Here is a 9,327-nt window from a genome sequence, read left to right on the forward strand (position 1 = left end):
CAGGAGTAGAACTAGACACTTTATGTGTAGGCACTTGCTATGTGATTATGGAGGTGAGTATTGAATGGTTTTTGTTTTGTTTTTGTTTTTTTCTTTTTGTCTAGTCAAATTGCTTTTCATGGTGGTGGATTGATTTGACAATATATTGTGTCAATTTTCATAGTACTATCTGTGGGTGACTTCCTTGGACACAATTTTCTTGGTTGTCCACATGGATACAAAGTATGAAATTAGCTTATTATGGTTGTATACTACTAATCTGAACAATAAATTTACATTTCTCTTCCATAGGAGGCATTTTTTGGGATTTAGCATGATATGTTGATTAAAATGCCAGAAGTCTCTGAAATCCATCCCGTCCCTAATGCATATGTACCTATCATGAAGTTTAAGCTCAGAGGGATATATATATTTTTTTTGGCCAGTTAGCTTAAAACCTATATATCACTGAATTCTTAAACTAGAGAATATAATAAAGATTATAAAATTCCTTGTATATATATGACTTCGATTCTAGAATCTACACTTGAAAATTGGAAGCAAAGCTTTTCTTTCACTTCATAAAAAATCTTAATGTTACAAACTCATATGATACTTGCAGTAATAATAAAACCATAGATCTACATCAAGGGGGGATTTGTTTACAAAATGTATGCATGCACGGGATAACACAAATATATGTCAAAAAAATCCATTTAATTCCTTACCATTGTTTCTTTCCCTTTCTTATTTTCTTGCTATTTTTGGCATGATTCCTAGTCTTCATGCCTACATTTTCTAGTACACCATTACTAGTGTCAAACATCCTTGATGCCACTGTATTTTGAAACCAAGAAAGAAACACTCTTTCCATATTTTCATCTAGGTTTGTAGGTACATCAATATTTGTGCCAACTTTTTGAGTTGAACTGCCTCCTCAAGAATAATCGTTTCCAATAAGGGCAGTATTCACATGAAAAGGTGGCTTGGTTGTGTTTGGAGGACACTTCATACCCTGTTAAATGGACCGCTCAAGTGCATCATATAATTTTCTTAAAATACAGGCATATGCACATGGTGTGTCCAAATTTATAAGCACCCCAAATAAAAATGCATGGCCTATTTTTTCAACCCATCCATCTCCATCTTTTGCTTGATGGTAATCTTGGAAATCCTGGCACCACCTAGCTCATTCTTTTTTCATTTAGGTATGTATCCAAATATGTGAACCACTGCATTTTTTTACAAGTTATTATTCTTGAATTTTGTTGAAGACCATCCCTCTCATCCTCAACATTAGCATGCCTATATATAAAAGGGTTTTTCCTGCCACTCCTTTGAACACCACTTCTAAAACTACGAAGTCAACCGACTAGCTTCTCCATCCTTAATTTAGTATCATAAATTCTCCTCTTAATTGAATCCAATAGAACCTCATATCCATTTTCAAGTTTCTAAAAAGCTTCCTCAGCTTTTACATTGTCCATATCCTTTTCAACATAAACCAACATTTCCTTTTTCCTGTACTCATTTTTTGGGACATCAATGTTTATGTTTTCATAACGAGATAAACCCAACATTGAATAGTGAGCAGGGCTATCTAATAGTTAGAATACTTACTCTTTAGAGGATGGATCCCCTCTAACCAGGCCATTGGTTGAGGTCCCTCTTTCACTATCTCCAGAATGACTATACTGAGAGCTTTCACCAAATTGTCTATCTAAAGCAAAATTACCTTATTCACCATGAGGCCCATTGTATCCAAATTCATGAGAGAAATTTCTTGCCATACCATTAGTCCCTTCAGATTGTGCATCAAAACCTATCTCTTTACCTTATTTTGCATTTCTATTTTGAAAGTAAATCAAAATGTCACTAGATATGAAAATCAAGTTCATGCGCAGAACCATGTCAAGCCATCCCACATGAAATTTAGCAGAATATATAGAGTACATGATTCATAGAAAAATAAATACATGTTGTTATAGTCTGTAAGCTAGTCATCTGAAAGCTATGATGTATACATAGAACCACCATCCCAATAACAATTGTTTTCAAAATTGAAGCTATGTAGCTAAAAACAAATGCTAATGTGCAAACTACACCCTAAATCAATAAATCCCAAGCTCAGAAAAACATTGAAAATGTATGCCATTGCGGTGAAGCTAATAAAGTTGCACCAAATAACTACAAAAGAGGATGTTGTGCCCAAATGAAGAAATAATTCCATTCCTATGAGACAAAAATCCAACCAGAATATGAAAAGTAGTAGGAATAACCTCCCCAAATGCAGTAGCTATGTGCAAAATATGGGCCATGTATTTGAAATCCTATGAACAATAAATTCTCTTTTCTATAAAATAGTTGCAATGAATATCATTAATACATGATTATGTTGTTGGATCCATTCTAAAGTTTGTCTAAACATAGCAGATGCACATGAAAATTTACTCATTCCCATTCCCTTCTAGCTGTTGGAAAATGATATGCATCCCATTCTCCATGATTTCTTGCATCTCAGAGTACTGAGTATTGGTGGCTCGAGTAGGGAAATGTATGTCTCTGTTGTAGCTTTCAGCATTCATCAACCTTTCCTCATACTCCCTTTCCTCACCGACATTAGTTCCATCACCATCTCCAACAGTTATTTTCCCTCCATTTTCTTTGGATGTACTTACTTATTTTTACTTAGAAGAATTTATTTTTGTACTCGGTTGTTGTCCGCATAGGGAAATATTGCCCTTAGAAATGTTGGGTTCTATAGGTGTTGCACCCTATTTACCACCTCCTAAACCTCTATACCTCTGTGATTTGGTCCTATAAACATTCTTTTGATTATTTGGGCAATCAATATTTTGAGCATTCTCACTGTTGTTTCCATATCCCTTGTGTATGAATGAAGTTGCAAACCTCGAACCCATTTTTCTTGATGGCATACCAGTTGACTCTGAAGAGGCAAAATTGTCCACTAATCCATTCTTTTCAAACCCCTTACCACAAAAGTTACCCTTTCTAGCCATGAAATAAAAATCTACAGGCCTTCTGATCAATCTTGTGCTAACTCCAATATGAATTATTCACCACCAGAGGTTTCCCCAAAGGCAAGAACTACATATTTATGTTTAATATTTTCTTTCGTACAATGGAACTAGAGTCTCAATATGGGGAGAGTTAAATGGATTTCAAATCTTGTTGGAAATTTTCTTCCACTACCTGCTTTTGTTAAGACTAGCTGGAGAAAAATCAGAGTCAAATGTATTCAATAAGTCGTTCAATGGCCTAAGGAACCACTTAAAAATGGAACCAACTAGGCATTGAATATGTCCATCATCAGTTAGTAACTGAACATTAGACTACACTAGAGATGTTTCAGTTTGCAACTTTTTAGTTCAACTTTCACTTATGTGAAAGCAGACTAATGGGGCTTCACTCCAGGTGCAAGTCCCTATGGAGAGGGAGGTCGTGAGGGATAACTATTGATTTGATCTATGCTAGCATATCACTTTGGGTTGTTCCTGAAATAATTTACTCCTACACATAGGATAAATCAAATATTCATATTCAGAAAATAATACTATGGCTGGCTTTTTATAAATCATTTTTGCATTTCATTAGAGGATAATTATGGCATCTCCCTCCTGCCACTAATTATTTTGTTTAGAATCAGTGCATATTTTTTATTTTGAGTTGTGCATATCATTTGATCCTCATTAGGCAATTCATTTATGATTTACAAGTTTTGTATTGGCATGTATATAGGATTAGATATCTCTTAAGATTCAGTACTCTGTGATGTTGATGAACAAAGTGCAAGGATATTGAATGGATGCAAAGTTGCAAATCAGATCTTGCGCATTGTCTATTCTATTTTTTTTCTTTTCCTTGTTTCTAGTAACTGTTGATTATCATTGTGCATATATTTTATATATTTTCAAACAAATTTGCAAATAATTTTCTTAATATAATTCATCCTTCTTTTGTTTCATGATTTCTCTAATAAGGTGCCTCTCTAGTTCACCCATTGCTACTTTTTTGATACAGTAGTCAATTATGTCTTCACACATAAAGTTGGAAAGGTAGTTAGGCTCACCAACAATACTGTGCTTTACTAATATGAAATATTGATTAGAGAATAAATATGTGAAAAATAAAAAGCAAAGTGGGCTTATGTTTTTGCCAGTTGTGTAGAACTAAGCGTTTGAATTGGTACACCAATATTTACTAACAAAGTATAATAAAACTAGCTTGGAATTGTTCTTTGTACTTTTAGTTTAGACTGGATAAATCATTCAAGGATTTTTGACTATTAATTTGTTCTTTGTGGATAATAACTGGAGACAAATGAATCTTTCTATCAGAGGTTATTGTCATTTTTTTACCAGAAAAACAATTCCATGGAATTGACATGCCTTATTTTTAATAACTTTGATGAGTGATGAAAACTTAAAGGAAAAGAATTTGTATTCAAGTTTTGAATGGAAATGCAGTGCCTTTTGTAGGGTGTAATTGTGTGCATTCCTTAGCGATGGAATAAAAACTCCATCTTATGATTTTCATAAAAGGAAATGGATTTAGTATGACATGGTGCATTCTTGGTGCCAAAGACTGCCATTTTCCTTAACTTTTCTAAGTTTTTCTCATATACCTTGATAGGTTCACCATTGAGTTATTAATTTTTCTTGTGGCATATTAACCAATGAATATTAGATTTGGAAACTAGCCTTAAAAATCATTGTTTTCTCACATTGCCCCTTTATGTTAATGATGTAAACTTAGCCACATTTTTCACAAATGAAGTTGTAGGCACTACATTATACTAAGGGATTTCATCTACTTTGTTGCTTTATATTTTTTAAATTTCCTTATTGCTAAAGTTGGATGAACATTTTGGGGATTAGTTTACTCTGGACTTTCTACAAAAATGATATGTCGAGTTTTCTTTATTGGCTTTTCATGCCTATGGTCCTTTCATATGAATTTAATCCAAGATAAGAATTATCGCTAAATATGTTAAAAATGTCAATAATGGATTCAGTTTATGCTTTTATAGTAATTATTAAAAAATTCCCTCCTTATGAGTGGTATGGTCATCCTTCTATGTGACTGGAATTTATGAGGCAATTTCAACTGATATATGCATGGTTTCTTTTATTTATGCAGGTATTGTAGTGTGGTATCCTCCATGGTAAAAACTGGAGAGTGGGAAAATGAAGATGATGTCACCTTGCTAAGGAGGTATACAGTCAAGAAATACTGACTATTTATATTAGTTGATTAATGAGTTATTTAAACCTGAGTTGGTAATCTTTGAATTCATAATGTTGATTTACTTGGCAGAGAAGCTAATGAAAATCTTTTTATAATAATAATCATTCCATTATTCACTTAATACCTTGTTATATAGCTTTAAGGTCAACATTATCTTATTCTTTACTCTCACTACAAAGAGATTGTATCATAATCTCTACACATAGGTTTCATGTTGGTCAAGTTATTTAGTCAATTGGCATTTTTCATTCAAATGACTCCATTCTTGCCACCTGCATGTGTATTGTGGAACTAACAATAATGAGAAATAGATGTTTTAACCTTTTCATTGATTTGAATTAATTTCATTTATTTAATTTCTAAATAACCGGGACCTTTTTCAATTAATTTCTTCTATTGGGATTCAATATGTTAGTGGTGTTTCCCATGTTCTTTCTCAGAGATGATGCAGTTTTGATGCAGGAGCATCCTGCTCAAAAAAGCATTGTATATTTGGTTAACTTAGGGGGTGTGATGTTTTTAATTTATTAATAAGAAATTTGTATATTTTTAATAAATTAAGTGAGAAATATATGTGTGAGGTTTTAATGTAAATATTCTCACATAATTGAGAATATGAGAGGTGTTTGACTTGTAAAGATCTCATAGAGATCTTAGGGATTAGGAGATCCTAGAGTAGAAGATTTAGTTGAGTTAAAAATGGAATCAAAGGATTTTTAGGATATGGTTGAGTAGATTGTGGATTTGAACCAGAAATGGTTGCAAAATCCGTTTGTATACGTTAGTAGGCTTCAAAGGAGGTAGAAGTGTGCAAGTATGTGAGAGTGTGGAATGAGAATAATTCTCTTGTAAATATTTTATTTATTAATGAAATATTTCTGTGTTTTAATGTAGATACATATGGTGTGATTTTCATAATTGTGTGTGAGAGTGATTAGAGTAGTAGAAGGCCATTATTAAAGAAAATAATGTCATTTATAGAGGATAGACAGAAGTTCTGTTATGAAACCAACTCAAGAAAAGATAGAAAAGATAGATCAACGCCTTAGAATTCAGCCTCTTCAAGGGGGCAACCTCCTTTACATTACATAAATGAACAATTCTTGGATGATTCAAATGACAAAACCTCCTTTCTATATATAGGAGTCTAAGGAGTCACAATATAATCCAACCGACCTAACAATAATAATATAAAGCCACAAAAATAACAATAGAGGGATTCCATGGGGCACAGAAATAACAACATGGGGGTAATAGGGGCACAACAATATAAATAAGGGGTATAACTACAATAGTAATGGGGTAATCACTAGTATTATAGGAACCCAACATGCCCCTCTCCTTCAAAAAAGTGTTGTCCTCAACGCTTGAGTAGTTTGGATACTTCTGCATAAAATTCTCATCCTCCCATGTGGAATCTTCCGCGGATAAGTTCTTCCACTTGATAAGATACTCTGAAATTGATCGATTTCGTAGCTGTCGAGTTCTTGTTTCTGTGACTGCTTCTGGTTCCAATATAATTTTTCCTTCCTCGTCAAGTTCGGCAATATTGTTTGAACTGGGAGCTTGTCGCCTATAACCTTCTTTAAACATGAAACATGGAAAACTGGGTGCAATCGAGAAGCTGCAGGAAGCTCCAATTTGTATGCCATAGTACCAATCTTTTGCAACACCTTGTACGAACCATAATACTTTGGTGATAATTTATTATCCTTCTTAGCTTGCTTTAGGGACATTTGCTTATATGGTTGTAGCCGTAGGAATACCCAATCACCTACATCAAAACTTCTTTCACTGCGATGTTGATCTGCCTTTTGTTTCATTCTATTTTGTGCCAACACGAGGTTATCCTTTAAGAGTTGGAGGACTTGTTGTTGATGTTCGATGTGATGTTCCACTGCCTGAACCTTAAAATTTTCTCTTAAATATATGATGTGATGGATGGTGGTTGATACCCATAAAGTGCCATAAATGGGGTCATTTTTGTTGCTGTATGGAAGGAAGTGTTATACCACCATTCAGCCAGAGGCAACCATTTGACCCATTGTGTCTGTTTATCAGATACAAAGCAACGAAGATATCCTTCCAAACATTTGTTTACTATCTCAGTTTGCCCATCAGATTGAGGATGATAAGATGAGCTATGAGCTAACTGAGTACCAAGACAAGAAAATAATTCTGTCCAAAAATTTCCAGTGAAAATGGGATCTCTGTCACTTACAATAATCTTTGGGTTTCCATGTAGCTTTTGAATTGTTTCCATAAATGCAGTAGAAACTGTACTGGCTTTAAATGGATGTGATAATGCACAAAAGTGTGCATACTTGGTAAGTCTGTCAACTACCACCATGATTACACTCTTTCCCTCATACTTGGGTAAACCTGTGATAAAATCCATTGAAACCTCCTCCCAACGTTGGCTTGGAATGGATAAAGGTTGTAATAGACCCGGTGTCTTAATTTTTTCAACTTTATTTTGTTGGCAAACCAAACATTCCACCACACACTTTTGAATATCTGATTTAAGGCCATCCCAAAAAATTCCTTCTTAACCCTGTGGTAAGTTTTTAAAAATCCTGAGTGCCCTCCTAAGGGAGAAGTGTGCAATTCCATAAGAATCTTTTGTTTTAGCTGGGAATTCTCACAGAGGTATAAGCGATCTTTGTACCATAACGAATCATTTTTCTAGCTAAATGTATCAGACGTACTGGAATCTTGTTGTAGCTTTCGAATAAGTGCCCACACTTCTTCATCATTCTTCCATTCCTCCCTTGCTTTGTTTATCCAATCTGGTTGGATAATAGAAATGGCGCACAACAATGCTTCCACATCCTCATCCTTTCTTGAGAGTGCATCTGCCACCACATTTTGCTTCCCTTTTTTGTAGATGATTTCATAGTCATAACCCAACATCTTTGTGACCCACTTTTGTTGCTCTTCAGAGGATAATCTTTGTTCTAAAAAGTATTTAAGGCTATCATGATCCGTTTTTACCTTGAAGTGTCTTCCCATTAGGTAGGGTCACCATTTCTTAAGTGCATGGAGTATTGCCAACATTTCCTTCTCATAAATAGCTTTACTTAAAAACTTTCCCTTGATTGGACGACTTTCAAAAGCAATGGGTCTTTCATCTTGCATTAGAACAGCACCAATTCCATTTCCTGAAGCATCACATTCCACAATAAAGGTTTTTGTGAAGTCCGGTGTAGCTAAGACCGGTGCTTGGCACATTGCCTCTTTAAGATGTTCAAAGGCCTTTGTTGCTTCCGGAGTCCATGAAAATGCATCTTTCTTCAATAATGTTGTTAGAGGTGCTGCTATTCTCCCATAATTCTTAACAAATTTGCGATAATACCCTGTCAACCCAAGAAATCCTCGCAGATGCTTTATGGATGTGGGGATTTTCCATTCCTTAATGGCTTTAATTTTGCTAGGGTCTACCTTAACTCCTTCATGAGATACAATATGACCCAAATATTCCACCTCCTGGACTCCAAAGAAACATTTGGATCTTTTTGCATATAATTGTTTCTCCTCCAATAGTTGTATCACTTTGTCAACATGTTCAACGTGATCCTTCCAAGACTTGTTGTAGATTAGTATATCATCAAAAAATACTAACACAAATTTTCTAAGGAATGGTTTGAAAATTGAATTCATCAAACCTTGAAATGTTGAAGGTGCATTGGTAAGGCCAAAAGGCATGACCAAAAATTCATAATGACCCTCATGAGTTCTAAATGCCGTTTTCGGAATGTCTTCAATCTTCATTCTGATTTGATGATATCCCGAACGAAGATCCAACTTGGTGAAGTAAATTGATCCATGCAATTCATCCAGTAATTCATCAATGACAAGAATGGGGAACTTATCTTTAATAGTGAGCTTGTTGAGCTCCCTATAATCCAGACACATGCGCCACGATCCATCCTTCTTGTGCACCAATACTACTGGAGCAGAGAAAGAACTTTGACTTGGTTGAATTATACCAGCCTCTAGCATTTCTACAACCATACGTTCAATTTCACTTTTTTGGACTTAGGGATATCTGTACGGCCTGATGTTTGGAGGAACACTTCC

General features: G+C 34.7%; 1 pseudogene; it reads right to left on the bottom strand.

Annotated features, from left to right (window-relative positions):
• Positions 1-703: 703 nt before the first annotated feature.
• LOC149179388 (uncharacterized) lies at positions 704-2,999 on the bottom strand (annotated as a pseudogene).
• Between the last annotated feature and the right edge of the window lie 6,328 nt (positions 3,000-9,327).

Source organism: Pinus tabuliformis, chromosome 4_1, assembly GCF_031772625.1.
Source record: "Pinus tabuliformis cultivar Carrire ecotype Pingquan chromosome 4_1, CPIR1, whole genome shotgun sequence".
NCBI lineage: Eukaryota > Viridiplantae > Streptophyta > Pinopsida > Pinales > Pinaceae > Pinus > Pinus tabuliformis.